This window comes from Cherax quadricarinatus, chromosome 42 (genome assembly GCF_038502225.1).
Source record: "Cherax quadricarinatus isolate ZL_2023a chromosome 42, ASM3850222v1, whole genome shotgun sequence".
In the NCBI taxonomy this organism is placed as follows: Eukaryota; Metazoa; Arthropoda; class Malacostraca; order Decapoda; family Parastacidae; genus Cherax; species Cherax quadricarinatus.
This window is the reverse complement of record NC_091333.1, coordinates 16491442-16504944: the sequence shown is the minus strand read 5'-3', so window position 1 is coordinate 16504944 and position 13503 is coordinate 16491442. Positions and strand designations below refer to the sequence as shown.

The window sequence follows — 13503 nt, the reverse complement described above, 5'->3', positions numbered from 1 at the left end:
CTTGTGCAATGATGGTTGTATATTTACTGTTTTTGTGGTGGTTTGGGTAGTGTCCCTAGGAGAGTCTGGGCTGGCAGTAAGGCTGGGGGCTGGGTCTGGGTCAGCACTGGGGCTGGGGGGTGGGGCTGGGTCTGGGTCAGCGGCTGGGCCTGGGCCAGCACTGTGGGTATTAGTGCTATGACTGGGGGAGCCTGGGCCAGCACCAGCACTGTGGGTATTGGTTCTATGCCTGGGGGAGCCTGGGCCAGCACCAGCACTGTGGGTATTTGTGCTATGACTGGGGGATGGGTCTGTCTTAGCACCATGTGGGTGACTAGATAGTTTCGAGTCATCTGTTGTGGTATAGACATTCTGCATTTTTTGATGCACTATCTCTTGCTCCCATGTTTTATATATTTTTGGTAGACTATCCAAGAGGTCATCCTTGTTTTCTTGATTATTTTTATCATTTATTACTCTCCTTAGTACCTTTCTGATACCTGCCCAAAGTTCTACATCTTTATTGCACAACCAGAAGCACCTTGCTAGTTCGAGGTCATTTTTTGAGGCTGTATTTAGTCTAGTACAAGAGATATGGTGTTTGGAAGAGCATAGGTTGCATGTGATTCTGGATTTCCTTCCAAGGATTTTTTTACATGTCCCACAGATATGCTGTGCTGACATCCTGTCTGTATCCTACTACACTGTATGCCATGGAAGAAAACTGATTTCCACTTTACCTTTCTCTTGCTGGTGCCAGTAATATGCAAGATGTATTTATACGAACCAAGTTTGCAGTATGTGGGTGGTGGTGTAGGGTGGGTGGTGGGTGTAGGGTGGGTGGTGGTGGTGCAGGGTGGGTGGTGGGTGCAGGGTGGGTGGTGGGTGCAGGGTGGGTGTGAGCCGGCAGACTTGCCCACACTGCCACACTTCACTATTATTTTTTTTTTTAATACTATTTTTATTACTATTTAAATTCCTTTTATGTAGTGCTGTACACTGTTTATCTCAAGGATATACACTGTATTCTTTCAAATTACACTTTTCACTGCGTTATACTGGGATCATTGTTTTATTGTTTACACAGGCCTATGCTAACTTCCCCCTACACTTCTAAGGAAAGGATTATTTCCTGTTTAGTAGAGGTAATGGTTGTATGCTCAATTTATGTATGCTGTGATTCCCTGCACCTCAATGCTACCATCACTCGTTTCATATCTTATGACTGTAGTAGTTACTTATCCGTTATTAACACTTCACTGGACCTCTGGCAATAGTTCGCTAGTGCCAGTCGCTTGTAAGATATTCCCCTATCTACACTATATATTGTATGCTATACTTGGGGATAATTTAGATTACTCTTATCTACAATTTAGTTCACTATGCCACTGCACATATATATCCTTGTCACTCACTATATTACTTATAGATAGATAGATCGATATTCGATATTCGAGTCCTTTTCTGGGGTTACTTCCCTTCTTCTTTTAATGCCACTAGGACCAGCTTCAGAGTCACTGGACTTCTTTCGCACAACATATCTGTCCATAGTGGCCTGTACCTCTCGTTCCTTTATGACTTCCCTAAAGTGTTTCACAACATTGTCTGTGTACAGGTTGCCAACACGGCTTGCAATAGCTGTGTGAGGGTGATTTTCATCCATGAAGGTTTGCACTTCAAGCCACTTTCTCTTGCTCCCATGTTTTATATATTTTTGGTAGACTATCCAAGAGGTCATCCTTGTTTTCTTGATTATTTTTATCATTTATTACTCTCCTTAGTACCTTTCTGATACCTGCCCAAAGTTCTACATCTTTATTGCACAACCAGAAGCACCTTGCTAGTTCGAGGTCATTTTTTGAGGCTGTATTTAGTCTAGTACAAGAGATATGGTGTTTGGAAGAGCATAGGTTGCATGTGATTCTGGATTTCCTTCCAAGGATTTTTTTACATGTCCCACAGATATGCTGTGCTGACATCCTGTCTGTATCCTACTACACTGTATGCCACGGAAGAAAACTGATTTCCACTTTACCTTTCTCTTGCTGGTGCCAGTAATATGCAAGATGTATTTATACGAACCAAATTTGCAGTATGTGGGTGGTGGTGTAGGGTGGGTGGTGGGTGTAGGGTGGGTGGTGGTGGTGCAGGGTGGGTGGTGGGTGCAGGGTGGGTGTGAGCCGGCAGACTTGCCCACACTGCCACACTTCACTATTATTTTTTTTTTTTTTTAATACTATTTTTATTACTATTTAAATTCCTTTTATGTAGTGCTGTACACTGTTTATCTCAAGGATATACACTGTATTCTTTCAAATTACACTTTTCACTGCGTTATACTGGGATCATTGTTTTATTGTTTACACAGGCCTATGCTAACTTCCCCCTACACTTCTAAGGAAAGGATTATTTCCTGTTTAGTAGAGGTAATGGTTGTATGCTCAATTTATGTATGCTGTGATTCCCTGCACCTCAATGCTACCATCACTCGTTTCATATCTTATGACTGTAGTAGTTACTTATCCGTTATTAACACTTCACTGGACCTCTGGCAATAGTTCGCTAGTGCCAGTCGCTTGTAAGATATTCCTCTATCTACACTATATATTGTATGCTATACTTGGGGATAATTTAGATTACTCTTATCTACAATTTAGTTCACTATGCCACTGCACATATATATCCTTGTCACTCACTATATTACTTATAGATAGATAGATCGATATTCGATATTCGATATTCGAGTCCTTTTCTGGGGTTACTTCCCTTCTTCTTTTAATGCCACTAGGACCAGCTTCAGAGTCACTGGACTTCTTTCGCACAACATATCTGTCCATAGTGGCCTGTACCTCTCGTTCCTTTATGACTTCCCTAAAGTGTTTCACAACATTGTCTGTGTACAGGTTGCCAACACGGCTTGCAATAGCTGTGTGAGGGTGATTTTCATCCATGAAGGTTTGCACTTCAAGCCACTTTGCACAGATTTCCTTAATCTTTGTAGTAGGCAACTTCTTCAATTTCTCTCTCCCCTCCTCTGAACCAGTTTCCTCAGGTCTGGCCTCTTGCTGTTGAAGTTGATCTATCAGCTCATCAGTGGTTAGTTCTTCATTGTCCTCCTCCACCAACTCTTCCACATCCTCCCCACTAACCTCCAACCCTAAGGACTTTCCCAATGCCACAATGGATTCCTCAACTGGCATAATCCTCTCAGGGTTAGCCTCAAACCCTTCAAAATCCCTTTTGTCTACACATTCTGGCCACAGTTTCTTCCAAGCAGAGTTCAAGGTCTTCTTAGTCACTCCCTCCCAAGCCTTACCTATAAGGTTTACACAATTGAGGATATTAAAGTGCTCTCTCCAAAACTCTCTTAGAGTCAGTTGAGTTTCTGAGGTCACTACAAAGCACCTTTCAAACAGAGCTTTTGTGTACAGTTTTTTGAAGTTTGCAATAACCTGCTGGTCCATGGGCTGCAGGAGAGGAGTGGTATTAGGAGGCAAAAACTTCACCTTAATGAATTTCATGTCCCCATAAAGTCGCTCTGCCACGTCTGTAGGATGACCAGGGGCATTGTCTAACACCAGGAGGCACTTAAGTTCTAATTTCTTTTCAGTTAGGTAATCTTTCACATTGGGGGCAAATGCATGGTGTAACCAGTCATAGAAAAAGTCCCTAGTGACCCATGCCTTACTGTTTGCCCTCCACAGCACACACAAATTCTCCTTGAGGACATTCTTTTGCCTGAACGGTCTGGGAGTTTCAGAGTGATACACTAATAAAGGCTTCACTTTGCAATCACCAGTAGCATTGGAACACATCAACAAAGTAAGCCTGTCTTTCATAGGCTGATGTCCTGGGAGTGCCTTTTCCTCCTGAGTAATGTAGGTCCTGCTTGGCATTTTCTTCCAAAACAGGCCTGTTGCATCACAATTAAACACTTGTTCAGGTTTCAGTCCTTCACTGTCTATGTACTCCTTGAATTCCTGCACATATTTTTCAGCTGCTTTGTGGTCCGAACTGGCAGCCTCACCATGCCTTATCACACTATGTATGCCACTACGCTTCTTAAATCTCTCAAACCAACCTTTGTTGGCCTTAAATTCACTCACATCATCACTAGTTGCAGGCATTTTTTTAATTAAATCCTCATGCAACTTCCTAGCCTTTTCTCTTATGATCGCTTGAGAGACGCTATCTCCTGCTAGCTGTTTTTCATTTATCCACACCAATAAGAGTCTCTCAACATCTTCCATCACTTGCGTCTCTGTTTCGAAAACACAGTTAAACCTTTGGCAAGAACAGCTTCCTTGATTGCCTTTCTGTTGCCCACAATAGTAGCGATGGTTGATTTGGGTTTCTTGTACAACCTGGCCAGGTCGGCGACACGCACTCCACTTTCATACTTATCAATGATCTCTTTCTTCATCTCTATAGTAATTCTCACCCTTATTGCTGTAGGGTTGGCACTAGAAGCTTTCTTGGGGCCCATGGTCACTTATTTTGCAGATAAAATCACCAAAAACACTGTAATAATACGAAATGTTCCGATTGCATGCTTGGATGTTACCGCGGAGGCTGGCTGGTAAACAATGCCACCGGCGGCACATGTGAGGCTGGCTAAGGGCGCACATTGGACGCGTCTCGGACGAAGAGCGGTGAGCGAGTTTTTGAGCGGTATGCGAGGCAAAATTTTTGCGATAAAAGCGAGCGGTATGCGGATTGTACGTTATGTGATGCCGACGGTATGCGGGGGTCCACTGTATATTGAGAAAAAAGGCTTGACCCAGCTGCCTCTCAGTCATAAGGTTGATCAGCCCTTATGACATTTAGAACTGAGTCTCCATCAATTCAATATAATTAGGTATTCCAGAGTAACTGTTACTTATAAATACATGTTGGGTCCTATAGCCCCATAACATCCTGTTATTCCTTTGTCACACATTTTGTGCACTATTACACCATGGTCGCACTTGTCGAAGGCTTTTGCAAAGTCTGTGTATGCTACATATGCATTTTTTTTTATCATCTGAAGCATCCAGGACATTGTCATAGTGCTCCAGTAGTTGGGACAGGCAGGAGCGACCTGCTCTAAACCCTTGTTGCCCTGGGTTGTGTAGTTGATGGGTACCTAGGTGGTTGGCAGTCGTGCTGCTTAGAACCCTTTCAAAGATTTTTATGATATAGGATGTTAGTTCTTTGCAATTGCTTTACTGCCACCTTTGTGGAGTGGAGCTATGTCTGTTGTTTTTAGTGACTTTGGGATGACTCCTGTGCTCATGTTCCCTCTCTGTAGAATGCTGAAGGCATGTAACAGGTTTCTTGCAGTTCTTGATGAACATGGAGTTCCACGAGTCTGGGCCTGGGGCAGAGTGTGTGGGCATGTCATTAATTGCCTTTTTGAAGTCTTGTGGTGTCAGGATAATATCAGAGATTTTTGAAATGACTAAATTTTGAGTCTCGGTCATAAGAAATTCATATAGGTTGTCGACCTTGAGTCTGGTTCATGGCTCACTGAACACTGAGTTATATTGGGACTGTAGTATCTCACTCATTTCTTTGCTGCCATCTATGTAGGTTGCATCTCATCTAAGCAGGGGTCCAATACTGGATGTTGTTTTCACCTTAGATTTGACGTAAGAGAAGAAATTTTTGGAGTTTCTTTCAATTTCGTCGATGGCTTTAAGTTGTTCCTGAGATTCTTGTCTCCTGTAAGATTCCTTAAACTTTAGTTCAGTATTTTCTGTTTCTCTGACCACTGCCTCCCTTCATGTTTCAGTTATACTGACCCCCTCTCAGCAGAGGCGTCGCTAGGGTTGGTGTCACCTGGGGCGGAATCTTTGGTGTCACCTGGGGTAGCATCTTTGGTGTCACCCGGGGTGGCATCTTTGGTGTCACCCCCATGAAATCCAAGGGCGGGGGGATAGGAGTAGTAAACTCCAGTTACATCACTGCTGCATGAGCAGTGACTAATGTTTAGTAGTGAGAACATTTAAAGACCATAAACCAAACTTTATTAATGATAAAATAAATAATAGTAATAATATTGAGGAAACATAAACTCAAATACCACTTTGAGTATAGGCAACAGATCCTACATTTATTCATCTTCAACAGTGAAAAAAAAAAACTTGAAAAATAAAGAAAAACACTAGTTCCGATTTAACCTTGTGTACAGGTAACATCTCAAAGAATCTGATATTTCATTTCCTTGCCTTCAGTCCTGCAAAATCATGTATCACATCATCAAAATCAATGATTTTCCCTATATAGGATTATTTGTACTCTGTAATCCTATAATAGGCTATATAGAAATGAAGGATTTTTCTCTTAGGTTGCTACAGCATGGTTTTGATCATTAGTGTTGCCTTCTTTAGAGGCTCTATGGTGTCACCCCCTAAATGGTATCACCTGGGGCAGCCCCTCCCCTGTGGCGCCTCTGCCTCTCAGCAGCTTTCTGAGTCTTCACATTCGCCTGTATAGGGAGTGTCTCTCTCTTTGTAGCTTACATCTTTTTTTTTTTTTCTTAACCCTTTGAAATGCTGAATTCTACGAATGATATAGTAGAAATTCTAGGCATTAAAGCTGAAAATAGAAATTTAGTAATTATCCTAGTATACAAACCACCATTGGCAACTGCTGAGGAATTCGCAGATCAGTTAAGTAAGATAGATAGCTATGTGGATAGACTAGAAAATCCTACACCAAATATTTTACTCCTTTGAGATTTTAATCTCCCTCATGTAAAAATGGAAGATGGCACAACGTAATGTTATACCAGAAATATCTCCAGGAAGCACCCTGACTCAACAGGCACATACCAGGGAACTAATGAGGCTTTGTGAAAAGTACTCTTTGAACCAACAGGTAATTGATCCCACCAGAAATGAAAATACCCTGGATTTGATATTCACAAACAACGAGGAACTGATCAGACACATAACAGTTTCCAAAACTATTTACTCTGATCATAACATCATAGAGGTTCAAACTAGTATTAACTCAGGGGTAGGAAACTGCATTGCTAAAGTTAGAGACGGGATGTTCAGTAAGTTTAATTTTAACAGCCATAGAATTGACTGGGAAAAAATAAACCAAGATCTATCAGACATACCCTGGGAATCAGACATGAGCACCCTAAATCCCCGCCAGTTCCTAGAGAAGCTGAATACAGAAGCATACAAAGTAAATATGAAACATGTACCATTGAGGAAACCCAGAAGAAGATCAGATGTAGAGAGAGAGCATAGGAGATGGTATAGAAGAAGAAAAGGGGTTACTGAACTGCTTTAAAACACAAATATGCTACATCAGAGGAAAGATAGACCTAGCAGAGAGATCACTGAATTAGAGCAAAAACTTAGGATGCCATACCTCACAGAAATACAAAGGGAACAAAGGGCCATACAGGATATTGCAAGAAACCCAAAACATTTCTATTGCTACGCAAAATCCAAGCTAAGAACTACCTGTAGAATTGGACCATTACTGAGACGAGACTCATATACTGACGACGAATAGGAAATGAGTGAAATCCTAAAATAACAGTATGAGTCGGTGTTCAGCAACCCACTAAATGACAGCAAGGTAGAAAATTCAGAAATATTTTTCACTCCAGAAGAAGGCCGCACAGACCAACTAACTGACATTAGTACAAATCCCAGCACCTGGACCAGATTCATGGAATGCTCTATTTATAAAGAAGTGCAAAGTACCACTAGCACAAGCTATCAGTATTCTTTGGAGAAAGAGCTTAGATCTAGGTGAAATACCAGAGGCCTTAGAGTGCAGACATAGCTCCTTTGCATAAGGGAGGTAGTAGGGCACTAGCTAAAAATTAATGACCAGTAGCCCTAACCTATCACATCATAAAAATCTTCAAAAGAGTGATGAGATGGCAGGTTACAAATTTCATGGACTAGCACAACCAACATAACCCAAACCAGGATGGTTTTAGAGCAGGACGATTATGTCTGTCACAGCTGCTGAACCATTATGACAGAATTGTGGAGGCACTGGAAGACGACCAAAACGCAGATGTGATTTACACAGATTTTGCAAAGGTATTTGACAAATGCGATCATGGAGTGATAGCGCGCAAAATGAAGGCCATGGGCATTACGGGGAAGGTAGGCAGATGGATTTTCAGTTTCCTAACACACACAACACAAAAAGGAGTAGTGAACAGGGCAAGATCCAGCATCAGCAAGGTCAAAAGCTCAGTGCCCCAAGGCACTGTTCTGGCACCTCTGCTGTTCCTCATCCTCATAGAAGACATAGACAAAAACACCCAACACACTTTTGTATCATCATTTGCAGATGACACTAAAATAAGTCAGTATGGTAAAGGACACTGAAAAAGTACAGGAAGACATAAACAGGGTTTTCCAGTGGGCAGTGGAGAACAACATGACGTTCAGTGGTGCTTAGGTATGGAAAGAATGAAGAACTCAAAAGGAGCACTATATACAAAACTCAAGAGGGTCACCAAATAGAACGTAAGAAACATGTAAAAGACCTAGGAATAATTATGTCAGCGGACCTTTCTTTTAAAGACCATAACAAGATAAAGATCACGACAGCCAGGAAGATGATGGGGTGGGTATTGAGAACTTTCAAAACAAGGGAAATAATGCCGATGGTGACACTCTTCAAATCACTAGTGCTCCCTCACTTAGAATATTGCTCAGTGTCGACAGCCCCGTTCAAGGCAGGAGAAATATCGGAGCTGGAATAAATACAGAGATCGTTTACGGCTCACATTGAGCCAGTAAAGCAAAATTACTGGAACACCTGCAAGTCTTGAACATGTACTCATTGGAGCAGAGGAGAGAGGGTACATGATAATATATACCTGGAAGGTACTTGAGGGCTTGGTCCCAAATCTGCACACTGCCATAACAACATACTGGAGTGAGAGATATGGGAGGAAGTGTAAAATAAACCCAGTGCGGAGCAGGGGTGCGGTGGGGACAATAAGGGAACAATGTATCAACATCCGGGGTCCCAAACTTTTCAACATTTTACCAGAAGATATCAGAAACACTGCTGGAACAAGTGTAGAAGCCTTCAAGAGAAAACTGGACAAGTATCTTCACCAGGTGCCAGATCAACCAAGCTGTGATGGATATGTGGGGCAGCAAGCCTCCAGCAGCAACAGCCTGGTTCACCAGGCAAGCACCAGACAAGCCTGGCCCATGGCTGGGCTCAGAGAGTAGATAAACTCTCGAAACTCTTCAAAGGTATAAGGGTAAGGGTCCAAGCCGTAGTACTACTTCATGAGCTGCGCTCAGTCAGATAAACTGTGAGCGGTAAATTTGGGCCTAGACATGAGAGAATGTATCTATGTGGTAAGTGTGCACCATATAAAACAAATCTTGCAGCATGCAGTGCATAATGAGAAAAAAACTGTGACTGTGTTTTTGGATTAAAACAGTGACTTTGCAGTGTATTTCCATATGGCTTTTACAATTGTATTCACGGTTTCTTGGTCTCATTTGATAAAATGGAAGATATATTACAGAAATGGAGATAATTTTGATTGGGTTTAATACTGAAATTAGCTTGAAATTGAGCTCCAAGTAGCAGAAATGTTCGATTTTGGCCGATGTTCAAGAGTAAACAAATGATGTCATGCATCCAATACACATCAGTTTTTAAGACTTATTCATTTACAAATGCACAGATATTATTTATACAATTATTACAGTATTGCATAACAGTAAATCTTCTGTTTTTGGTGTGAATAAAAATTCTTTATGTGAATAAAAATTCAAAATGGAATTCATATGTAAAGCCTGAAAACATAACTAATAAACAGAGGAAATATTATTGTAGTGCCAGGAATGCCTGCATTGTTTATTCAGGACTCTATTTTGAAATTGGAATATTTTAAACTTCGTGTGAATTTGGCCAAAATACCAATTTCTTATCACTTTATTGGGTAGTTGAATTAGTTGAATCGTCAGTTTCTCATGCCTATTCGATAAAATAGGCCTAAAATAGGAGTCAAAGTGGGCAAAATCGCCAGTGTGTAAATATTGCTGATGAAGCAAAATTTGTGATAGAGTAATTTCGTTAATTGTCTATCAAAATTTGTACTTTTTGTTTTATTACCTTGAGAAAAAGTTTCTCTACCATTTTATAAGAAAAAATAACAAAAGTGTTTTTGAAAGTTCTTGGCCCCTGTGAACAAGCCGTAGAATTATGGGATGGACCCTTAGAGGGTTAATGTAATGTGTCTTGAGCAGACCTCAGGTGCTACAGAGTTAATTTTTTCTAGGCAAAGGTTTGGAACCATGTTGATTAGAATGTCTTCCCAGCTTGTTTCGTTTAGGACATGGATGATTTGTTCCTAGTGTATGTTTTTGTTATTGAAGTTGAATTTTGTGAAGGCACCCTCATAACTGATCATATTTTGCTGGTCAGGAGCCCTGCGCATACATGTCTATACTTCTGTTATGTTGTGATCTGAGTTTATTGTCTTCAATGCAGTTATATTATGTATCAGATCGTCATTGTTAGTGAAGATGCGGTCCTGCTGGTGTTCCACTCTGCTCAGTCAAATTTCCTATTTTTTTTTTTTTTTCAAATATTTTGTGACACCAGTAGGCACCTCAGGATTTGGGGTTGAGACAGTCAAAGGGTTAAATTGTGATGTTCATGCACTTCCTAACAATACAGCCTCTCTTCACTTAACGACAAAGTTCCATTCGTAAGACTACATCAGTAAACAAATTTGTCGCTAAGTGAGGAGCATACTATAATGGTAGTGGGTTTGTGTCATCCATCTTTGATATTTTTTAATGTCACCTTTGCACCAGTTATAACATTTTTGGTATATTTATAAATGTTTATATAGTAGTGTACTGTACAGTAGTGTACGAGTGCCCCACCTTACGAGTTTTCTGAGTTATAAGCCGTTGCTCGGTCGATTTTTTGCTTTGGGCTGCGAGCCAAAAATCCGAGTTACGAGTGAGCTTCAGATACACCGCCACTAGTTGGCACAGCCAACGCCACAACATCTGCCCGGCATCCCAGTACAGTGGACCCCCGGTTAACGAACTTTTTTCATTCCAGTAGTATGTTCAGGTGCCAGTACTGACCGAATTTTTTCCCATAAGGAATATTGTGAAGTAGATTAGTCCATTTCAGACCCCTAAACATACACGTATAAACGCACTTACATAAATACACTTACATAATTGGTCGCATTTGGAGGTGATCGTTAAGCGGGGGTCCACTGTATTTTGTGCTTTTTGTGCAGTTATTTTGCCAACTTTCTATTTTCCAACCATGTGTTTTAAGAAAGTACAGTGGACCCTCGTTTTTCGTAATAATTCGTTCCAGAGAGTGTGACTATTATCGAAATTAACAATTTGCAAATCCATTTTCCCCCTAAGAAATACAGTAATGTAAATCCAGTTAATTTGTTCCAGACACCCAGAAATATATATATATATTTTTTTTTTTTACCTTAAAGATAGATTTACATGCATAAAAGAATGAACATTCAACATGACAGTTACCTTTATTGAAGGCTGTTGTTGATGAATGGAAGACAGGGAGAAGGAGAGAGGGAAGAGAGGTTATTGTTTGGAAGGGGAATCCCCCTCCATAAGGACTCTAGATCACTTAAGGGGTCACTTCCCTAGCTTAAATATAGATTAACATGCAGAAAAGAATGCCAAATAAATGTAAAGTACTAATAAAATGTTGGTGTATGGCAGAGGGAGGGGAGGCAAGTTTATTGTTGGAGAATGTGACACTAATATCAACTCGACAGCTTATTTATCTATCACAATTCAACTAATATGACATAATAAACAATATTAATAACATAGAAACAGGGAATATACTCTAGAATGAATAAAATAATTCATTATGTATGTCATGAGAGGTGTTGTGGTTGGGTGTGTAAGGGTCACTGAGAGTAAGCCGTCCATAATGGTGGTGAAGCAGCGGCTGAGATGGCGGTGTTTTCTGTAGCCCTATATAACTCCAACAACATTGGAGGAGTTAGTAGAATTACTGAATCACTGAAGAAGGCACCCTCTACCACCATCACAACCACTACCACCCTCTACCACTCTCACAACTGCTACCACCCTCTACCACTAGCACAACCGCTAGCACCCTCTACCACTATCACAACTGCTACCACCCTCTACCACTAGCACAACTGCTACCACCCTCTACCACTATCACAACTGCTACCACCCTCTACCACTAGCACAACTGCTACCACCATCACTACCACCCTCTACCACTATCACAACTGCAACCACTCTACCGCCACCATTTTCGTATTTTTCTACAAACTTTTTCTTAAATTATGTGTCTCTCACATTCTTTACCAAAGGGCTGGCACTAGAAGCTAACCAGACAGAGTCGAAGATCAAAATGAATTTTTTATGAGAGAGCCACAAAATTTGATTAACACAAGCCTATCCGATGTTATCCTGACGCCAAATGACTTCGAACAGGCGATAAATGACATGCCCATGCACTCTGCCCCAGGGCCAGACTCATGGAACTCTGTGTTCATCAAGAACTGCAAGAAGCCCCTATCACGAGCCTTTTCCATCCTATGGAGAGGGAGCATGGACACGGGGGTCGTCCCACAGTTACTAAAAGCAACAGACATAGCCCCACTCCACAAAGGGGGCAGTAAAGCAACAGCAAAGAACTACAGACCAATAGCACTAACATCCCATATCATAAAAATCTTTGAAAGGGTCCTAAGAAGCAAGATCACCACCCATCTAGAAACCCATCATTTACACAACCCAGGGCAACATGGGTTTAGAACAGGTCGCTCCTGTCTGTCTCAACTATTGTATCACTACGACAAGGTCCTAAATGCACTAGAAGACAAAAAGAATGCAGATGTAATATATACAGACTTTGCAAAAGCCTTCGACAAGTGTGACCATGGCGTAATAGCGCACAAAATGCGTGCTAAAGGAATAACAGGAAAAGTCGGTCGATGGATCTATAATTTCCTCACTAACAGAACAAAGAGAGTAGTCGTCAACAGAGTAAAGTCCGAGGCCGCTACGGTGAAAGCTCTGTTCCACAAGGCACAGTACTCGCTCCCATCTTGTTCCTCATCCTCATATCCGACATAGACAAGGATGTCAGCCACAGCACCGTGTCTTCCTTTGCAGATGACACCCGAATCTGCATGACAGTGTCTTCCATTGCAGACACTGCAAAGCTCCAGGCGGACATCAACCAAATCTTTCAGTGGGCTGCAGAAAACAATATGAAGTTCAACGATGAGAAATTTCAATTACTCAGATATGGTAAACATGAGGAAATTAAATCGTCATCAGAGTACAAAACAAATTCTGGCCACAAAATAGAGCGAAACACCAACGTCAAAGACCTGGGAGTGATCATGTCGGAGGATCTCACCTTCAAGGACCATAACATTGTATCAATCGCATCTGCTAGAAAAATGACAGGATGGATAATGAGAACCTTCAAAACTAGGGAGGCCAAGCCCATGATGACACTCTTCAGGTC

General features: G+C 41.3%; 1 protein-coding gene across 12 annotated transcripts in view; it reads left to right on the top strand.

The window, feature by feature from the left end:
- LOC128695675 (protein tramtrack, beta isoform) overlaps positions 1–13503 on the top strand; it is a 520376-nt gene that overhangs the window by 351021 nt on the left and 155852 nt on the right. The gene's annotated exons all lie outside the window — the stretch shown is intronic.